The sequence below is a fragment of the Echinops telfairi genome, unplaced genomic scaffold, assembly GCF_000313985.2.
Source record: "Echinops telfairi isolate 266 unplaced genomic scaffold, ASM31398v2 ScPeMD7_19;HRSCAF=73, whole genome shotgun sequence".
Taxonomy (NCBI): Eukaryota; Metazoa; Chordata; class Mammalia; order Afrosoricida; family Tenrecidae; genus Echinops; species Echinops telfairi.
In genome coordinates, this window is record NW_022103916.1 from 6,380,597 (window position 1) to 6,388,708 (window position 8,112).

Genomic DNA, 8,112 nt, shown 5'->3' on the forward strand with positions numbered 1-8,112 from the left:
GATATGTGGATGATGTGCCAATAAAACTGTTAAAGAAAAGATTGTTGTGAAGATAACATGAAACTATGAATGCTAAAGTATGGAGCTCACATTAAGTCCTTAATAAATCACTATCAAGGACTTCTAGCAAGATGGTAGACTAAACAGAAGCAGGGCCCAAACTCTCTAAAACAAAGGCATGACAGACCAAACAAAACTGAAACAAATGTTAATCCTGGAACCCTGGACTGCAGAGAAAAGTGGTTTGAACCAAGGGCTCAATAGAAAGTAAATGTTTAGAAAATAATGATGGCAACTTATGTACAAATATGCTTGACACAATTGATATATGGATTGTTATAAGAGATATAAGAACCCCCAATAAAGTGATCTTTTAATTAAAACAAAAGTCAAACAAACAAAAAAGTGGATTGAATGCTGACTAGGAGAATACATTGAACAAAAGTGGTACAAGAGGAGACTACCAGAATAGGTGAATTGGCAGCTGGCCTGACAGAACTCAACTATTTTGAACTTTTTCTTTTTTCATTTTGAACTTTTATAAGCAATATTCAATCTGATCCCAAATTCCACTAGTCCAGGACAGCACAAATACCCACACTGTTGGCTGGGTATCACAAAGGTGCAATCTCCCCACTGCTCCCTCTCTTAGTAACCCAAGGCATGGCCAGCTCCTACCCTCACCCACCCAACAGCCAGTGACACAACCTTCTCCCCCATACTTCCTGCTCTGCCCGAGGTAGAAGGTGCGCTTCATGGATTGGGAACTAAGGGAATGCTAATCCTGAATCTGGAGGTGAATGAACTCTGCTTCCTCAGCTAGCAGAATTTACAGTGCCAGATGGGTGGCTTACCCCTAGCGTACCCCTTGGCATCTTTCTGTACCCAGATGCCCTCCCAGGACCAGACACCCTGCCCGCATCCAGATCACCCCTGAGATGCACAAACTCCTTCCAGAACAGGCCAAATGACCCACACACTTTCTAGTCAGGCAGGAACTCTGTTTAGCCTGGACATGCCACCCCCCTCCAAACCTTCACTCTTGTGATCTCTTTGACTGGAAGAGGGTGCTGACTTTACATGGGTGCTTTGTCCCTCATCGTTTTCTCCTTCTGTGGCCCTGCCCTAACCCACTTTCCTTGTTTTGCTTTTATTCTTTCCTTTCCATTGTTTCTCCCTTTCTTCTGTTTCTCTTTTCTTCCTATTTTTGCCTTAGACTTTTCTACTCACTTTTCTTTCCACCCAATCCTTAGTTTTCTTTATTCTGCTTTTTTCCCTTTCTTTTTCTCTTCCCTTGTTTTGATTTTCCGTTCTTTTAAAAAAAAAATTTTTTTTATTGTGAATTAGATGAGGGGTTTACATTGAGATCATCAACTCTCCTTTCAGCAGTTCAAACCACTCCTCACTTCCTGCCCTCCCACTGTATTCTATCCCACTCCCTCCCCTGAGAGCTCTTTACTCTCTCAAGAATCTTTATCATCCCTTTCACCCAAGTCAATAGCTATCAACCTTATAGTGTGTTGCTTCAACTTCCCACTGTGTCCTCCCTTCCTTGGGAAGCTCCAAAATCTATTCCCTTTGGTATGTAAGTCTTGGTCTTGTTTTGGGTTTTTTAGCCTTACAGTAGTGTTCTCTTACCATACTTGTCCTTTTGTGATTGACTAACTTCACTCAGCAGAAAGTTCCCCAGGTCCATCCATGTCCTGAGGTGCTTCATGATTCCATCATTGTTTTTGAGCAATGTATAGCATTGCGTGTATACCAATGCATACTGTTGTGTGTATGTACCACAGGTTTATTTTAACCCATTTTTATACTGTTGAGCATTTGGGTTGTTTTCAACTTTTTACTATTGTGAAAAGTGCTACATGGGAGTGCATGTGTGTGTTCCTGATATTCTTACTTCTTTAGGCTACACACTGAGCAGAAGTATTGATGGATCATATGGAATTTCTATTCCTAGCTGTTTGAAGTAGCACCATATTACTTTCCACAGTGGTTGTTCATATTTACAGACCCACCAGGAGTGACGGAGTCTTCCTATTTCTCTGCACCCTCTCAAGCATTGGTTGTTTTCTGTTTTTGAATTGGGTCGTCATTGTTACTTTTTAATTGGATTGTTTGTTTGTTTTTAAACAGAGAGTTAGCAATTTTCTATGAAATTTAGAGATTAGTCCCTTGTTCATTGTGTCATTACTAAATATTTTCTCCCCGTCCGTGGGTTCTCTTTATAGCTTTTTCATGAAGTCTTTAAAAAAAAAGTTTTATTGACATTTGATGAAATCTTTGGAGGCACGTAAGTGTCTTATTTTTAGTAGGTCCCAGTCATTTATTTTTTCTTCTACTGTGTGTGCTTCATTCATTATATTTGATAGTGTGTGTATGCCTTGTAATACGGACCTTAAGCTTGTGCCTATTTTCTCATTGATAATCTTTGTAACTCTGGGATTTACATTTAGGTCTTTGATCCATTGTGAGTTCTTCTTCTGTTTTTTTTTTTTTTTTCCTTTTTAGTTCTTCTGCCTTTCATTTATCATTCTTTTCTTTTTTTAAGTTTTATTGGCATATCATATAATTCAATAGTTCAGTCATATCAAGACGAATTGTACAAATTGTATGGATTGTGATAAGAGTTGTATGAGCCCCAAATAAAATGATTAAAAAAAAAGAATTGTACAATTATTACCACCGTGATTCTTTTTTAGAAGAAGTATGACATTTAATCCTTGGCTCAAACATATCAAGACTTGTGAGGAGGGGGCCCGTGTTTCATTCTATTGTACAGAGGGCTGCTAAGAGTCAGACCTGACTTCAGAGCTCTTGACAACAACATTGGATGCTATGACACACATAACTCTGCAACAATTGTAATGACCAACCCTCATTGCTATGAGTTGATTCCAACTCAAAGGAGTTGATTTTTCTTCATTCCTGTACTCATCGTTATTAGCTCCTCATTTTCCCCCAACCACCCCTGCTATAACCCCAAGTAACCAATAATCCAGTTACTGTCTCTATAGACTTACATCTCCTGAATTTCATATACAGAAGAATATTTTTTAAAACTAACAATTACAAAGTAAAGCGGATAAAACCCCCAATTGAAAGGAAAACAGGAAATATGAAAATGAGAACAAATTTAAATGGATCATAAGGGAGATCAAGTGATAGGGTGCTAAATTTTAACCTAACTGCGTCTTCAACAATCCATTTTCCACTGCATTCTGCATGTTAGCAAGGCTATTCACATCTCTGACCCATGGCCATAGGGGAGTCTCCACTTTCTGATGCAGATCAAGGACTGCAACCTTCAGTATGGATTGCAACTCCATGTAAAGACAACCCAAATCCTCACAATTGTACAAATAGACAACATCATAATAAAAAGAGAAAAGTTAGAAGCTGTTAAGGATTTCATTTTACTTTCAGTCAATGCTCATGGAAGCAGCAGTCAAGAAATCAAAGGATGTGTTGCATCGGACAAATCTGTTGCACAAATCTCTGAAGAGCACAAGTCCTGAAGAGCAAGGTGTGCCTAACCCAAGCCATGCCAAGTTCAATTGCCTAATATGTATGTGAAAGTTGGGCAATAAATAAAGAATAGCAAAGAAGAATTGCTGTGTTTGCATTATGGTGTTGGTGAAGATATTGAAAGGATTGTGGACTTCCAGAAGGACAAACAAAACTGTCTTGGAAGAAGTACAGTCACAATTCTCTTCTGAAGCGAAGATGGTGAGACTTCATCTTACATGCTTTTCTTTCCATCAGGTTGCAATCCGTCTCACGTGCTTTGGACATGTTATTTGGAGGAGGGCAGACCCTGGCAAAGGATGCCATACTTGGTAAAGTAGAAGGGCAATGAAAAAGGAAACCCGTCAAGGAGATGGATTAGCACAGTGGCTGCAACATGGGCTCAGGCACAGCAACAACTCTGAGGATGGTGCAGGACCAACAGGGTTCCGTTCCGTCTTGCATGGGGTAGCTAGGAGTTGGAACTGGTTCAGCAACTAACAACAATGGCGAAGGATAGTGAGCATTGCTTCATGTGCTTGTTAGCCATCTGAATGTTTTAGTTGTTGAAGTGTCTGTTCATGTCATTTGTCTATTTTTAGATTGGATTATTTGACTTTTTTTTGTTGTTAAAATGTTGACTTTTTCTATAAATTTTGGGGATTAGTTCCAAGTCCTTACCAAAAATTCTCCCCCAGTGGGTTATTTTTCACTTTTAGTTAAATCTTTTGATGTATATAAGTGTCTAGTTTTAAGGAGGTCCAAGTGTTTGATTGTACTTACTCAACCCACTGCCATTGAGTTGATGCTGACACAAAGCATAGTTTCGAACTGCTGACCTTGTATTTAGCAGCCCAATGTGTAGCCACTATGCTACCAGATCTCCCATTTGATAGTATATTAAGGCCCCTAAGTTTTTCCTGGAGCTCTGGTAGTATATAATGGGTTATACATTGAGAGCATCACCACCAGGTTAGTGGTTCGGCCCCAACAGACAATCTTGCAGGTGGAAGATGAGGCTGTCTATTTCTGTAAATATTTACAACCTCAGACGCCCAAAGGGGCAGTTCTACTCTGTCCTATCTGTATGGTTGCTATGATTGGAATCAACTCAATGCGAGTAAACATGAGACTATATTTTCACTGATGAACTTTTTTGTTCTAGGTTTCACATTTAAGTCTTTCTTTGATCCATTTTGAATTTAGTTTTTCAAAGATGGTGCCAGATATGAGTTCCCTCTGATTTTTCTGCAAATGGATATCAGATTTTGTCAGCACCATTTGTTAAGGATATTATTTCTTCTTCCATTTAATGTGTTTTGGCTGTTTGCCAATGATCCATTGGTAGATGGACTTATTTTCAGGTTCTCAGTTCTTTTCCATTGGGCTATGTGTGTGTCGTTGTACTAGTACCAGCTATTTTGACGAATGTAGCTGTGTAGTACTTTGGACGTTATCAGAAGAGACTAGTCCTTGGAAAAGTAGAGGGTCCATGAAAAAGGAAGCCTGTCAAGGAGAGGGGTTGACACAGTGACTGCAACAGTGGGCTCAGACAGAACAGGTGTGAGGGTGATGTAGAGCTGGCAGTGTTTCCGACTGTTGTGCACAGGAGCGCTATGCATCAGAACCGACTTGACAGCACCTGACACCATTCCACAATGTACAGGCTTAGACCCTTATGTCTTTCAGTTTCCATTCGCGAACTTGTCTATTTATAAACCCAAATTCTACTCTCCATTCTTCAAACTAGTCTCTTTATAAATGCGAATTCTACTTTCCAGTCTCATTATTTTAAAATGATCTAAGAGTCTGTAAAGTAATTCTTGTTCTACGGATTTTACGTCTGTGTTAATGATGAAGTTAAAAATAACAACAATAAATGATCTTGCTTTATTCTGAAATGTTTTTAAAAGGCCTTAAAACATTTCACAAGGTTCCCCAAACCCTTAGTATTTGGTATTTAAAAAAATCATTTTATTGGGGGCTCGTACAATTCTTATCACAATCCATACATCCATCTATTGTGTCAAGCACATTTGTACATTTGTTGCCTCATCGTTCTCAAAACATTTGCTTTCTACTTGAGCCATTAATATCAGCTCCTCATTTCCCCCCCTCCCCGCTCCCCCCTCCTTCATGAACCCTTGATAATTTAGAAATTATTATTTTGTCATATCTTACACTGTCCGACGTCTCCCTTCCACCCTCCCCGTATCACCACTCTCACCACTGGTCCTGAAGGGGTCATCTGTCCTGGATTCCCTATGCTTCCAGTTTCTGTCTGTACCAATGTACAACCTCTGGTCTATCCAGACAGTATTTGGTATTTTATGTATTATCCCTAATTTATCTTTTTTTAAATATATAACTGCTACCAGGTTGATAATGAGAACTGAAATGCATTTTGGACTTTCTTTTGTTACTTTTCAAATTATATGTGGACAAGGCTGTGCCAAAGGACACTTTTTTTAAAAACAGGGAAAGGTGAAAATAATGTAAGGAAAACATTAAAGTTGAGTAAAATGGTGGCTAATAGGCTGGAAACAGCTAACTTCTTTTGCGGAATAGGAAATAAGCCCATAGACGTAACAGTGACTTAGCCAGTAGATGGCAGCAGGAAACCAGGTCAGATGAATTTCCCTTGGAAAGGACTAGCTGGACTTGTCTTTCCCGCCTAGAAATCAACATCTGCAGGGGTCTGGGCATCTTGGTACATAGTGTGCTTCCACGAAGAAAAAAGAAACGTGACAGGGTCTTTTAGAAGCCCAAGATTAGTCTGTGTTCTAAAATGAAGGCCTCTGAGCCAGAGTTGGTTAACAGGGAGCGGGACAGTATGGGGGACTAAGCAGGGAAGGGTGGCAACAAGAATGAGAGCCAGGCGAGGAGGAGAAAGTGGAGAAGAGCGGGAGGATGGTTAGCTTGCTGATACACAGGTGCTAGTTCAGAGGAGAAACAGGGCAGCGTGTGTGCAGATAATTTCGTTTGTGTGAGCTACAGGTGGCACTGGTTTTTAAATGATCTAAGAATAAGGTTCCAGCTCTTCTGATCCTTAAGGAGTAATAATTTATTCCTAGAGAGGTGAGTGCATAGGCTTGCCATGACGTTACTATATATATTCAAAAACACCCTAACATTTTAATGGGACTTTGAGCTTTATTCAACACTACTGTGAAAGCCTCTTACGTTATTGATTCTTCCTAGCAACTGGTGTGGGGTGAGTAGGGTCTGTAAGTGCAGCTGGAGGGGTTACATGAAGAGTGATAAGAGAATCGGACATGATTGAGTTAGCAAGGAATAGAAGTACAAATGCTAGAATTATTGTGGAATGGTAACTGAAGAGGCAAAGCAGCCAAGTTCATAACTCTTCATTTTCCTTGAAAGTTAGTGGTAACCATGGTTCTATGTAATCAAACGTCTTTTACTGGTTCAAGGCTCCATTTTTCCTACAGTCCGTTCCAAGACGCATCATAACTACATTCTAGTTAAAGGTTCCTGCATTCAAAGTTTGTCTCTGACTCTTTCCAATGATGTGTTCTTGATAAGGTTGTCTAATCTCACCTGCCTTTAGTTTTCTGTCTGATAATAATAGTAACTACCATCTTTAAATCCTCAGTAAATCCTCCTCCTCCTTTTTTGTTCCCTCTGGGACCTGAATAGCAAAGTCTGCCCACTGACTGAAGTGATAGGGAATATGTCTTTGAGCTTCTTCCAACTTACCTTGTCATCAGATTCTTTAGAAGGTTCCCAGTATCATCAAAGAGGAAGAAAAATTGTTTGTAATATGTAGGTTTCATGTTTAGTGAAAGTAGGTGACTCCAATCATTCAGGGGGAAAAAAAGTTCACCTGAGAGTTTAGTTGGGTAATTTACAAAGATTTTCATAGATTCCGTGGAAGTCCTGGTGAAGGCTTTTGGTAGATGTTCTCAAACAATTTCCCTAAGTATCTGATATAATAGCTATGGTGATGTCATAGGTAATAAGGTAGATATTTTCATTAATCCAAGCCACAGAATCTTACCTACATTTCAAGAGACCTGGCTTATTTCATTGGATATCATGTATCCAATGCAATTAGGGATGGTGTTTTCAGTTCCAGACTGAGTCCTTATATTCTAATTAAAATCTAAAATAGAATTCCTCATTTTTTGTTAACAATATAAATTATCTTAGCTGCTATGAAAATAATGGAGTGCTGGTGGCATAGTGGGTTATATGTTGGGCTATGAACCGCAAAGTTAGAAGTTTGAACCAACCAGTTCCCCTGTGGAAAAAGATGAAGCTCTATATGCCCTTAAAGATTGCAGTCTGGGAAACTCACAGGGGACAATTCTACTCTGTCCAAGAGGGTCACTATGAGTTGGAATTGAGTCAATGGCAGTGAATTTATTTTTTTGTTTGGGGTTATTGAAATGAAAGGACTTTCATTTGGATTTCTCAAATGCTTATATATGTACTTCTCATTTTAGGGTATGTGGAAACATTACCTAAAGGAGATTATTTTAGACGGAGAGAAAATGCATAGCTTTAAAAGCTATTTAATCAAGATCACTTGATATGTTTTATGACTAACATAACTGGGTCAACCGGTATCTTATGTTTAAG